This window comes from Pongo abelii, chromosome 7 (genome assembly GCF_028885655.2).
Source record: "Pongo abelii isolate AG06213 chromosome 7, NHGRI_mPonAbe1-v2.0_pri, whole genome shotgun sequence".
Taxonomy (NCBI): Eukaryota; Metazoa; Chordata; class Mammalia; order Primates; family Hominidae; genus Pongo; species Pongo abelii.
Window position 1 is genome coordinate 31,367,155 of NC_071992.2, and position 12,302 is coordinate 31,379,456.

Here is a 12,302-nt window from a genome sequence, read left to right on the forward strand (position 1 = left end):
ATAAATGCATTTGATACTCCTGATTCACCCCTCATGAAAGGTAAGGAGTTTAGTGACTCTATACATAGTACCTTGGACTATGTGTGGAGAACCAAGGAATGCCATGAAGTTGATTGGTTGCTCCTAAGTTCTCTGGGCAAAGTTATGAAAGAAAATGATGAACTCAGGACTTACACACTCCCTAACCCTTGTCCCTTGCTCCTCCCTATCTCCTTACTCCAACCAGAGGAAGCAAAAATGCCTTAAAGCCATAAATAATTTCTACAGACTCCCTATCTAAAACAAAGATGGATTTCTACCTAACATCTCAGTTTGAAGCAGTTGCATATAGATTTCTCCACTGTTTTTTTTTTGTTGTTGTTGTTGTTTTTTTTTCAAGAAGAAGCCTTGCTGGGGAAAAGGAAGATTCTCTCCATCCTGCTTCTACCCTACAGTACCCTAAAGGACACAGCTTTTTTCCTCTAATGTTTTATTTTTAAAAGTTTTAGACATACATAAAGTTGATGGATTACTGCAATGAATGAATGCGCATATATCCCGTACCTAGATTGAACAGGTGATAACATTTTGCCAGGTTTGCTTTATCTCTGTATATGTAGCTGTGTGTGTGTGTGTGTGTGTGTGTGTGTGTGTGTGTGTGTATACATGTTTGGCTGGATCATTTAAAAGTAAGTTGCATACATCATGATCTTTTATCCCAAAATACTTCAACTTGCATCTTCTAAGAATAAGGACATTTTACAAACCACCATACCATTAACACCTAAAAAAATGAACAGTATTTCCATAATACACAACAGCTTTTTAAAATAGTGTCTTCTTGGCTTTTTCTGGTATTCTTCCCTCATACTTTAGGCCATGTAGTAGTGGCATATGTGTTATCAGTACTTGGGAACGCCAGTGGTTTTCCTGTCCAAATTGGGGAACAAGGTTGCCGAGAGTTCAATGTAAGATTAACTTACAATCAGAGCAGAGATATGCAGAGACATCTTAAAAGATATAAAGAGGGCCCAGTGTGGTGTCACATCCCTGTAATCCCATCAATTTGGGAGGCTGATGTGGGAGGATCATTTAAGATCAGGAACTCAAGGCCAGCCTGGACAATATAGTGAGATTGCATCTCTTCAAAAAACAAACAAACAAAATTACCCAGGTATGATGGTGTGTGCCTGTAGCCCCAGGTACTCTGGAGGCTAAGGTGGGAAGATTCCTTGAGCCCAGCAGTTCAAGGCTGCAGTGAGCTAAGATTGCACCACTGAACTCCAGTCTTGGTGACAGAGCAAGAGCCTGTCTTTTAAAAATGGAAAAAAAGAGAGAAGTCTGTTTATTTGGTTCATAATCTGTTGACCCCTAAAGGAAGCATCAGAAGCCACTGCATAAAAGCTGTGACATGAAGCTCAGCAAGATTTTTTTCCAAGATATTTGCCAGCTACAAGGCATTGTCCAAATATGGGGCTTATTTCCAGAAAAAAAAGGGGAGGGAGGAATGCTATGGAGTAAGTTATTCTCAAGAGTCCTTGCTTATTCTTAAGGATTATACTAGGCCCAGCCAGTCTCATTTGCTACTTGGAAATGAGGGCATGTGCCTTAATGTGTGGGATTTCTATTAAGCATGAAATTTGACCCCACAAGTACTACTTAATCTCATGAGTACCTTCCATGTAAGATTGGGTCTTACCTAATAGACTTTAAATATTTCAGTCTCAGTTGAAAAGTCCTCTCTGTAATGAGAAAGGTGAGCTGGCTCTCAGAGCTCGATTCCCTTAAACATGGGATTCTCCCTAATTCCCTTCATTCAGATTCCATATTGAAAAAGCAGCTGTTTGGCTGGGCACGGTGGCTCATACCTGTAATCCCAGCACTTTGGGAGGCTGAGGCGGGCGGATCACGAGGTCAGGAGATCGAGACCATCCTGGCTAACACGGTGAAACCCTGTCTCTACTAAAAATACAAAAAATTAGCCAGGTGTGGTGGTGGGCGCCTGTAGTCCCAGCTACCTGGGAGGGTGAGGCAGGAGAATGGCATGAACCTGGGAGGCAGAGCTTGCAGTGAGCGGAGATTGGGCCACTGCACTCCAGCCTGGGCAACAGAGCGAGACTCCGTCTCGAAAATGAAAAAGAAAAAGCAGCTGTTTTAGTTTTCTGGGAATGTTATAACAAAGTACCACAAACTGGGTGACTTAAAACAACAGAAATGTATTCCTGCACAGTTTTGGAAGCCAAAAGTCTGAAATCAAATGTCTGCAAGCCCGGCTGTCTTGGAAACTTGAAGGGGAGAATGTAGCTTCTGGTGTTTGCTGGCAACCTGTGGCGCTCCCTGACTTGTAGATGCCTCGCTCCTATTCCTGCGTCTGTGGTCACATGGCTGTCTTTTCCCTGTGTGTCTCTGTCTCTTCTCCTTTTCTCTTCTTTTCTTTTCTTTTTTTTTTTTTTGAGACGAAGTCTTGCCGTGTCGCCCAGGCTGGAGTGCAGTGGCGCGATCTCGGCTTACTGCAACCTCTGCCTCGCGGGTTCAATTAATTACATCTGCAAGACCTGACTTCCAACTCAGGTCACATTCACAAAGTCTTGTGGGTTAGGACTTAAAGAGACCTTTTGCGGGACACAATTCAACTCATAACAGCAACCCTTAGATTATGATGTTGCTCCCATGGAAATTTCCTTCCAGGAAAAGATGTCTTAGTCATACAGACTTTAAGTATTCTAGTTCCTGTGTTGGTGATTTCCTGTTGTAAAATTTATAAATTAGACTCAGAGAATGGTTTGGCTTCCCATGTCATAGGACTATAGATAGAAAAAGAATGCATCGATTATATGTGGACCAGGGTTTTGCATTTCCAGAGAGAGTAATTGCTCATTGTGAGCCAATAAATTGCCTTTCTGGTTTGATTCATCAGTGTCATGGTCCATCCCTGAGATATTGGCTAGGAGAGGAGCAGCCACCATATCTGTGCCAAAAAAAACTAGTTTCTGAACTTCTGAGGTTGAGAAGCAGACTTAGTGCTAATTTGCCAACATGATGACTTCAACCCCAGGAGCCCACGGCAGTTGAACAATCTGGATATTTCCAAAGCTAGCAGCCCACTACCATGTTGCCATGTGGTTAAATGCGAGGGCCATTATTAGTCTCATTTTGAATTTCTAATATGTTATATAATATATATTATATTTCTAATATATAATTTAATATAATAGAAATCCAAAATGAGACAAATATGTGAATCAGACCATAAATATATTACATAGATAAATAAATAATGAATAAATTATATAAAGGTAATATGCAATATATTACATAATATAATATTGGATTTTTAATATATGAGTTCTACATAGTAATACATATCCCAAAGAAAGCTTGGTCCCTTGGGAAAACAAACAAAACTCCCAATCACAGACACACAAAAAAAGGAATTAATTAAAACCAGGAATATTTTAGATCTTGTCTCAGATTCAGACTTAATAAGAAAAAAGAAGAGTTTTAAAGAAAATTGGTAAGATTGTTGGTGTAGTAGATGAACCTGAAGCATCAATAGAAAAAACCTCGTTATGGCAATGCCTTAAATCTCTGAAGCACTGAGACCAAATTATAGCAGATTCCCTCCAAAAGTCATGTTTTCTTCTCTAGATTTCAACCAGTCAGTTATTGAAGAGATGGTAGGCAATGAGTCTGGCACATTCTATGGGAAGAAAACAGAAACACGTGCAGCTTGTCCAACTGAGGCAGAAGAAACTGTGATGGGAACAATGTTCAGAGGGAATGGCTGATGAATGCTTTATGGTGCTGTTTGAAGAGGAGACCTGGATGTCGGAAGCAAGTGGAGGGGAGGAGAGTGGGGCTGAGTTATTTAATTGGCTAGGGTCCAGGAGGCAGGCTAACTTGCTGAGGGCTAGCACTGTGGAGCAGAGCTGGAAGGAAAGGCAGAGAGAGATTAGCAGACCAGGAGCAAGTCTCCTAGGACCACTCCTCAAACGTGAGTGTGCTCAAGAGAGCCAGGAGAGCTTGTTTTGTTGTTGTTGTTGTTTTTGCTATTTTTTTTTTTTTTTTTTTTAAATTGGGACGAAGTCTTACTCTGTCACCCAGGCTGGAGTGCAGTAGAACGATCTTGGCTCATTGCAACCCTGGCCTCCTGAGTTCAAGCAATTCAGCCTCAGCCTCCGAGAGCTGGTATTACAGGTGTGTACCACCACGTCCAGCTAATTTTTTTGTATTTTTAGTAGAACCAGGGTTTCACCATGTTGGTCAGGCTGGTTTTGAACTCCTGACCTCAAATGATCCTCCTGCCTTGGCCTCCCAAAGAGCTGGGATTACAGGTGGGAGCCACCACGCCTGGCCAGGAGAGCTTGTTCAAACACAGATTTCTGCCTGTCTCCTCTAGATTCTGAGTCAGTGAGTCTGGAGCAGGGCTCATATAGCTGCATTTCTGTCAAAACACTGCAAATGCTGCTGATCTGTGGATCCCCTGTTAAGTAGCACTGTACTTTAGAAAACACTTAAAAGCTGGGAGACCCTGTTGAAGTTGATTTTCCAAGGAAAGAGCAAATTTTTAGCGAAGAGAAGTTTGGGAAGGACGTGTTGAGCTATGTATGCAGAGATGTTTCTGTTGCTAATAAAAGACATCTGAGAACGCAAATGCTAGCTCCACCTTTGAAGTAAGTCTTTCTTAACTTATCTGAGTAGCCCGGGCAGCTGCTCTTGGGTTCTCTCAATGCACATGTCTGTTATGGCAATTATCTGAGGGTATTATAAATTGTGTGTGTGTGTGTCTGTGTGTGTATGTGTCGTCACCAGAGCATAAGCTCCTTGAATCAGAGACCGGGCCTTTTGCTGTTGTGTCCTATATTACAGTGCTTGGGATAGGCCTGCCACAGAGTAACCACTCAACAGAGGTTTGCTGGATACATTGATACGTGAGTCAGTCCTTCAATAATTTGAATAAATTGGAGACAGGTGGAGAAGGCAATTCCTGTGCATAAAACAGAACAAGTGTAAATCTAGAAGAAGGTGCAAGACATGCTAGGGAAAGCAAGCAGGTTGGAGAGAGGGTGTGCTTCTGGAGAGTCAGGTCAGATGGGTTTTGTGTGCTAGAGATTGCCGACTATGGAACCCTGAGAAACAGGTAGAGGAGCAAGAGTATTTTGCCTCAAGTGATAAGTGTTTTTGAGTCTGAGCTCAGAAACAGGACTCATCTAATTTGGGCCTTAGAGCCCCAGACACCAGGTTATACTCTTGAAGCTGTTTTTACACATTATTTTCCAGTACCTTCATGGGCTGGGGGCACTGGCTGAGCTCCCATCCCACCACTAGCACTGACTTTCCAGGTGCAAGAATACGGCATCTTAGAACTAATCCTCCAATTCCCAGTCGAACCACCCCAGGTGAGACTGTAGGAAGCAGAGATATTTCCTGCAAGCTTTGTGCCAGTTGCACCCTTGTGAGATAGGTAAATGATTGTTGTTTTAAGCCGCTAGGTTTTGGAGTGCAGAATAGAGACAACAGGGGCCGATTAGTAGTTCTATGAAATGTCATGTAAGTAATGAGTCTTAGGACCCCATGCATCCGATGACCCTGTCACTCACTTTTTTTTTTTTTTTTTTTTTTTTTTTGAGACAGAGTCTCGCTCTGTCACCCAGGCTGGAGTGCAGTGGCACTATCTCTGCTCACTGCAACCTCCGCCTCCTGGGTTCAAGCAATTCTCCTGCCTCAGCCTCTGGAGTAGTCACTCACTCTTCTATCCAGGTCTCATCAGTTCATAGGTCTTTACAGGTCTTCAGGCAGAGAGAAACAATTTCCAAGGAGCTTATCTCAATGAACTGAACCTAGGACACAGGAGCAGCACACAGGATAAGTGGATTTGGGTTGGATGTCGCTGAGGGAAAAATAAGAAGAAAGTGTAGTCTCTGTGCTTAAAGGGCTTCAGCATGGGATCAGAGCTCTTCAAATGCAATCGGAGGCTAGTTTCCCCAGAGATTGAATTAAGTGAAAAGAGGAAGTCAGCTTGGACTCACTTGAAATAAAGCTGCTACGATGAAACCAATGTATTAATAAAAACAAGACATGAGAAATGGTAACAGCAAAGGGAAGAGATCAATCTTGTGCAGGGGCTTGTGTTGCAATGCGGAAAAAATTTTGTAATCAGAACGAAGTGCTAGTGATTGCGTAAGCAATGGATGTCAGTGAGGACTATTGGAGAGGCACACGATTCACATGACTCTGATCCATAGCGGGTGCTGGGAGTGGGAGGCATGGAGAGGTAGGGAAGCCGTGACTGTTTGCCAGAGAAAAACGTTCCCTTGGGCAGGGAGGGCCACTTACTAGGCAGAGATATGATGGAAACACATTTATGCAGTGGCTCAGTATTTGATACCATGGAGGATACCAATTCAAAGACATTGCCCAAGGGATATGATGCACATCTACCAACCATACGAACTCTCTATGCAAACTGATCCATCTCCCCAAGCCAAGGGTCTTCAAGCTTTAAGGAGCCTGGGTTGAAATTCGAGTCTGGGAGTCACAATGTTTGTTGTGTCCCCTCATCCTCTGCTCCATTGTCCTCCTGGTGCCCTTTTTAGGAAAGCCCAGGCAGAATAGAAGCTGCTTGGACTGTAATTATCCTTACTGTCCTGCAAGCCTCCCTAGGTGCAGTGAGAGCATCTTACTCACACTGGAGATTCTTAAAAACTGCTTATTGACTGGGTGAATCAATGTCTGGCTGGGGGAATGAACCCAGTGCCCAGTGGTCCAGGAGAGCCTTGGGAAAATGCAGAGGGGCCCTCCAGAAGGAGAGGGCAGTGGGACTGAATGGGAAACATCACCCAAGCAGGTGGGGATGTGGAGAGGTCTAGTTTAGGAAATAAGGCCTTGTGAAAGTCCTTCTAATCAAATGGTAATAGGTAGGAAGCCTTGCTTGCCTGCTTTCTTTTCTTTTCTTTTCTTTTCTTTCTTTTTTCTTTCTTTCTTTCTTTCTTTCTTTCTTTCTTTCTTTCTTTCTTTCTTTCCTTCTTTCTTTCTTTCTTTCTTTCTCTTTCTTTCTTTCCTTCCTTCCTTCCTTCCTTCCTTCCCTCCCTCCCTCTTTCTTTCTTTCTTTCTTTCTTTATTTCTCTTTTTCCTTCCTTTCTTCTTTCTTTTTTTTTTTTTTCAGAGTCTTACTCTATCTCCCAGGCTGGAGGGCAGTTGTTTCATCTCGGCTCACTGCCACTTCTGCCTCCTGGGTTCAAGCAATTCTCCTGCCTCAGCCTCCCGAGTAGCTGGGATTACATGCACGCACCACCAGGCCCAGCTAACTTTTTGTATTTTTAGTAGAGATAGGGTTTCACCATGTTGGCCAGGCTGGTCTCAAACTCCTGACCTCAAGTGATTTGCCTCCCCTTGGCCTCCCAAAGTACTGGGATTACAGGCATGAGCCACCATGCCCCGCCCTAACTGGTCATTTTCAATGTCCCTTGCTCTGCTCTGAAGGGAGGTGCCAGCAGGCAAGGAAAGTGACTGGTAGAGAAATGAGAATTGCAGGAACCCACATAACTCCCTAACTGGAGCTCCGGCTCCCTCCCAGAGCCAAGGAGCCAAACCAGCCAGGGCTGTGTTCTGTGTAACCAGCTTCCACAGCCTTCTGAAGCCACCTTCTCTGTGCCGCCAATTCGGTCTTCTGGTCTACTAGCCCAGGCACTGTTGAGTGCCGGCAGCAGAGGGGCCAGGGGCTGCTGTGAGGCAGTGTCTCCATCTAGAGACCCCTGCCTGGGACGTCTGCCACATCCTCAGTCAGTTGCCTCTGGTTAACCCAGAGTCCGTGAGAGCAGGAAAGCCCCAAATGTCACCATAAAACTGGGGACATTTTCAAGCTAACCCCTCCACCACGCCCAGGGTAATATAGTTAAACCCCTTCATTTTACAGGCAAGGAAACCAGAGATCAGAAAGGTTAAATGACTTCTCAGAGGCAGTGGTAGAGCAAGTTCTACCCTCCTTTCCATTACAGGCTTAAAGTCAGCATCACTTTGGAGGAGATTTAACCAGCAGGTGAGCAGGTGGCATCAATGCAGAACATGCACTTTGGCAGGGCTGGCTTCTCTGCCCTTCTCCCCTGCCTGTACTCATCCTCCCCAACATGGAAGGAAGTGGGTTTTCCATCCTCTTCACCCCTTTGTTCATCTCCATCCAGCCCCACAGCAGGGAAGGAGGCTTTTAACAGAATCACCCTTGGGAAGTTTTGCCTTGGGATTCTATTTAAATGACAGAATAGACCTGATGTATGGTGGGGATCCCTCTCAGTAGAATATAGGTATCCAGGGTGTTGTGAGTTGAATTGTGTCCCCCAAAAAGACATATTGAAGTGGTAACGCCTGGTACCTATGAATGTGGCCTTATTTGGAAGTACGGTCTTTGCTGAAGTAATTAAGATGGAAGTTAAGAGGCGATACTGGAATAGGGTGGACCCTTAATCCAGTATAACTAGTGCCCTTATGAAACTGCCTTTGCAAAATTATAACTGAGGAAATTATGACAGTGAAAGAAATCAGCCCTAACCGACTCTATCTTGCTTCTCTGACCCTTAAGCTGTCCTTGTTCTTTCCTGGGCGTAGGTCGAACTAACTTTGGGAAGGAATTTAGCTCATTGTTTGACTCTGAAACAAAATTGATAACAGCCCTTTCCCAAAAAGACCCCCTTCTTGTCTGGGGTCCAATCTGCTTTTGCAGGACTAACAAATTAGGTATAAGATTAGAAATTAGCCACTGGCTTCAAGAGTCTGAACCTCCCCAAATTGCTCCTGGGAGTAACTGCAGGGAGACCGCCTGAAACTATTGCTGTGGAGTGAAAGATGAAATGCTCCTGGTTATTGTAAATACAAAATTGCATGCAGGATTGTGTAAAGACAATGCCAGGTTGGACTGCCAGAACGAACCAACAGCACGTGATGTGCTTCCCCCTGCAGAGAGCCTATGAATGGACGTGCAGTCAGGGAGGTTTCACATCACCAAGATTCCTATCCCAGAAAAGCAGATGTTCATAGCTCTGGGAATGGAATGCGACCCTTGTGGAGAGCCTATAAACGGATGCACTGAGGGCTGCGGGGCGCCTGTCCACATGGATAAGATAGGGCTATAAACGCCCTCATCTTGCCATAGCTCTTCTAGGCCTCTTTAGGGTTAAGGCATACTCCCTTCTGAGAATTTCTGGTCTAACCGGTTGTCTAGCTTCACGTCCTGTTTCCATGGATTGTTTGTAACCAGCTTTTGTGGCAATTGTTACTGCTGATTAATATCTTGCTAATCATAGGTTATGGAAAGATTGTGTTTTTGTTTTAAGGCTGTTAGAAATTACTGACGCACACACTATATTGTAAATTCTTATCTCTGTATACTGTACTTCTACATACAAATGTACTGTACTTCTACATACAAATGTTATGTTAAAGAATTACTTCATTCCCATGTGACCATCTCACCTCATAATCAAATGACCCTAAATCCCTCACTAACCTACCCCCGCCCTCACTAAACTTAATAAGTGCTGGTATACCCAGTGCATTGTTGGCACCACGGGACCAGAAGGTGGTGACCCCCCTGCACCCAGCTTTCACTATCTTGTGTGTGTCTATTATTTCTCAACCTGCCGATCTGCCTGAGAACAAAGAGAGAGCCCTATTGCATTGCGGGCTGCTGGCCAGATCCCACAATAGGTAACATCGCTATTGTAAAATCTCAGATCAGTGCTTGAGATATTTTACAGACCTTGCACTTGATGGAGCAGCTGACACCACCCAGACCCAACCAGTTCTGCCCAACCAGCTCTGCCATTGCACCCAGGAACACAAGACATTAGGAAAACCTAACTTCGACCCCCTATGATTCCATCTCTGACTTGACCAATCAGCCTCCCCACTTCCCAAGACCCTACCTGCCAAATTATCTTTAAAAACTCGGATCCCCAAATGCTCGGGGAGACAGATTTGAGTAATAATAAAACTCTGGTCTCTCGCACAGCTGGCTCTGTGTGAATTACTCTTTCTCCATTGCAATTCTGCTGTCTTGATAAATCAGTTCTCTCTAGGCAGCAGGCAAGGGGAACCCACTGGGTGGTTACACTTACAGGAAGAGAAGAGACACAGCCACACACAGAGAACACTTGTGACAGGGCAGACATTGGAGTGATGTTGCCAGAAGCCAAGGATGCCCTGTCCACCAGAAGCTGGAAGAGGTAAGGAGAGGTCTTCTCCTAGATGTTTGGAGGGAGTGTGGCCCTGCAGACACCTTGATTCTGCACGTCCAGCCTCCAGAAGGATGGGAGAATAGATATCTGTTGTTTTAAGCCACCTGGTTAGTGATACTTCCTTACAACAGTCCTAGGAAACTAATTCATAGCAGAGCCCAGGCAGCTGAGGCAGGATAAAGCCAGGACCTATGCAGAGGGGCCTAGAAGAGAGATGAGGGAGGGGAACCAAGGAGGAAAGCCTCTTAGAAGGGCTTACCCGGCACTGACTCAAAGATGGGCAAGGCGAAAAGCCAAGCAATGTGTGGGCTGTGTGGGATCCCTTTCTGGCTGATGAGAAGCTGAACCCTTTTTTTTTTCCCTTCCATTGTGGGGCCTAACAGTGCAGACCAAAAAATTAATACCTAGAAATTGAGTCACTGAAGCCTTCTCTGGCTGGCCCCTTTGAACTTGCACCTCCTCATTCTGCAGCTGACAACTGTCAAGAACTGTCCCCTGCCATTTCACCTGAGCCGACCTGATCTCCCCAGGGGAATGAGCCTCGTCTTGCACGTCCCCTTCTTTGGGTCCCGGGCAGCGCTGCTGCAGGTATGTTTAACATGTAGAGGTCACTTAATACATATGTCCTGGTTGGTTGATTTGGTTTCATAACTGAAGTACATAATATGGTGCTTTGGGCTTGTTTAATTTCAAATATACCTGGCAAATCTGTTACGAGTATAACAAAATGTTTCTACTCCTGGGCAGTAGATAGATCATGTGGCAAGCAGATTGCAGGTCACATCTACTCTATGCCCTCAAATCCTGATGGCGCTCTCATTCAGCATCACAGAACCTTCCGATGTGGGCTTTTCTTGTTTGTGCTTTCAAAGTATTTCTAGTTTTAGAAAATGCCCATCTGACCTTTTCTTTTTTCTGTATGAATCCCCCAACCTCCCACTCCAGTCACTTGGTTACTCATCTTCCTTTTAAAATTCTTTATTTACTTTTTGTTTTCACAGGGTACAAGGAGCAGAATGCTATGAAAAGATATGCATTGAGAAGCTTCAGTCCTGCCTCCATCCTTATCTTCTTCTCCCTGGACCAAAAGTGATAATTGTCATTTGATCCTTATTTTAGAAATAAAACTCTTATGCAGATAACAACACATCCAAATCTGTATTCTTATACCCTCTATTTCTTACACACAAGGTAGCATATTATATTCACTGCTTGACATGTTACTATATTTATTTGTACTTTATTGAGCTATAACATATACAGTAAAATATACAAAACATAATGCATAGGCCAGTGAATTTTTTACTTTTTTTAAATTTATTTTTCTTGTACGACTATTAAAAACAGCTTTATTGAGGTCCAATTGATATATAATAGTAAACTGGAATATATACGCACCCATGAACCATCACCATAATTGAAATAATGAAAATAATCATCATCTTCAAAAGGTTCCTCTTAGGCCAGGTGTGATGTCTCATGCTTGTAATCCCAGCACTTTGAGAGTCTGAGGTGGGAGGATCACTTGAGCCCATGAGTTCAAGACCAGCCTGGACAACATGGCAAAACCCCATCTCCACAAAAAAATACAAAAATTAGGTGGTGTATGTCTGTAGTCCCAGCTGCTCAAGAGGCTGAGGCAGGGGGATCTCCTGAGCCCAGGATGTTGAGGCTGCAGTGAGCCCTGATCGTGCCCCTGCACTCCAGCCTGGGCGACAGAGTGAGATCCTGTCTATAAATAAATAAAGTTTCCTCTGGCCTCTATATTTTCTTATTAGCTTGTAAAGGTGAGCAGATTGATGAGTTGGGTTGAAGACATCTAACATTAAGCTGATCACACCCTCATGGTTCCTTCCTAGAGGCTCCTTTAGTTTCTCTCTTTTCTTTTCTTCTCTTCTCTTTTTTTTTTTTTTTCCGAGACAGGGTCTCACTCTGTTGCCCATGCTAGAGTGCAGTAGTATGATCATAGCTCTCTGCAGTCTCAAATTCCTGGTCTTAAGCAATCCTCCTACTTCAGCCTCCCAAGTAGCTGGGACTACAGCCATGTCCGGCTATTTTTTGTAGAGACAGAGTTTCACCATGTTTCTCAGGCTG

General features: G+C 44.0%; 1 long non-coding RNA gene across 1 annotated transcript; it reads left to right on the forward strand.

The window, feature by feature from the left end:
• The first annotated feature begins 8,851 nt into the window (after nt 1-8,851).
• Nucleotides 8,852-11,348, forward strand: LOC129060937 (uncharacterized). The gene is made up of 3 exons (XR_008527844.2): nt 8,852-10,196; nt 10,680-10,796; nt 11,210-11,348. It is a non-coding gene; the product is annotated as an uncharacterized LOC129060937 (long non-coding RNA).
• The last annotated feature ends 954 nt before the right edge of the window (nt 11,349-12,302 follow it).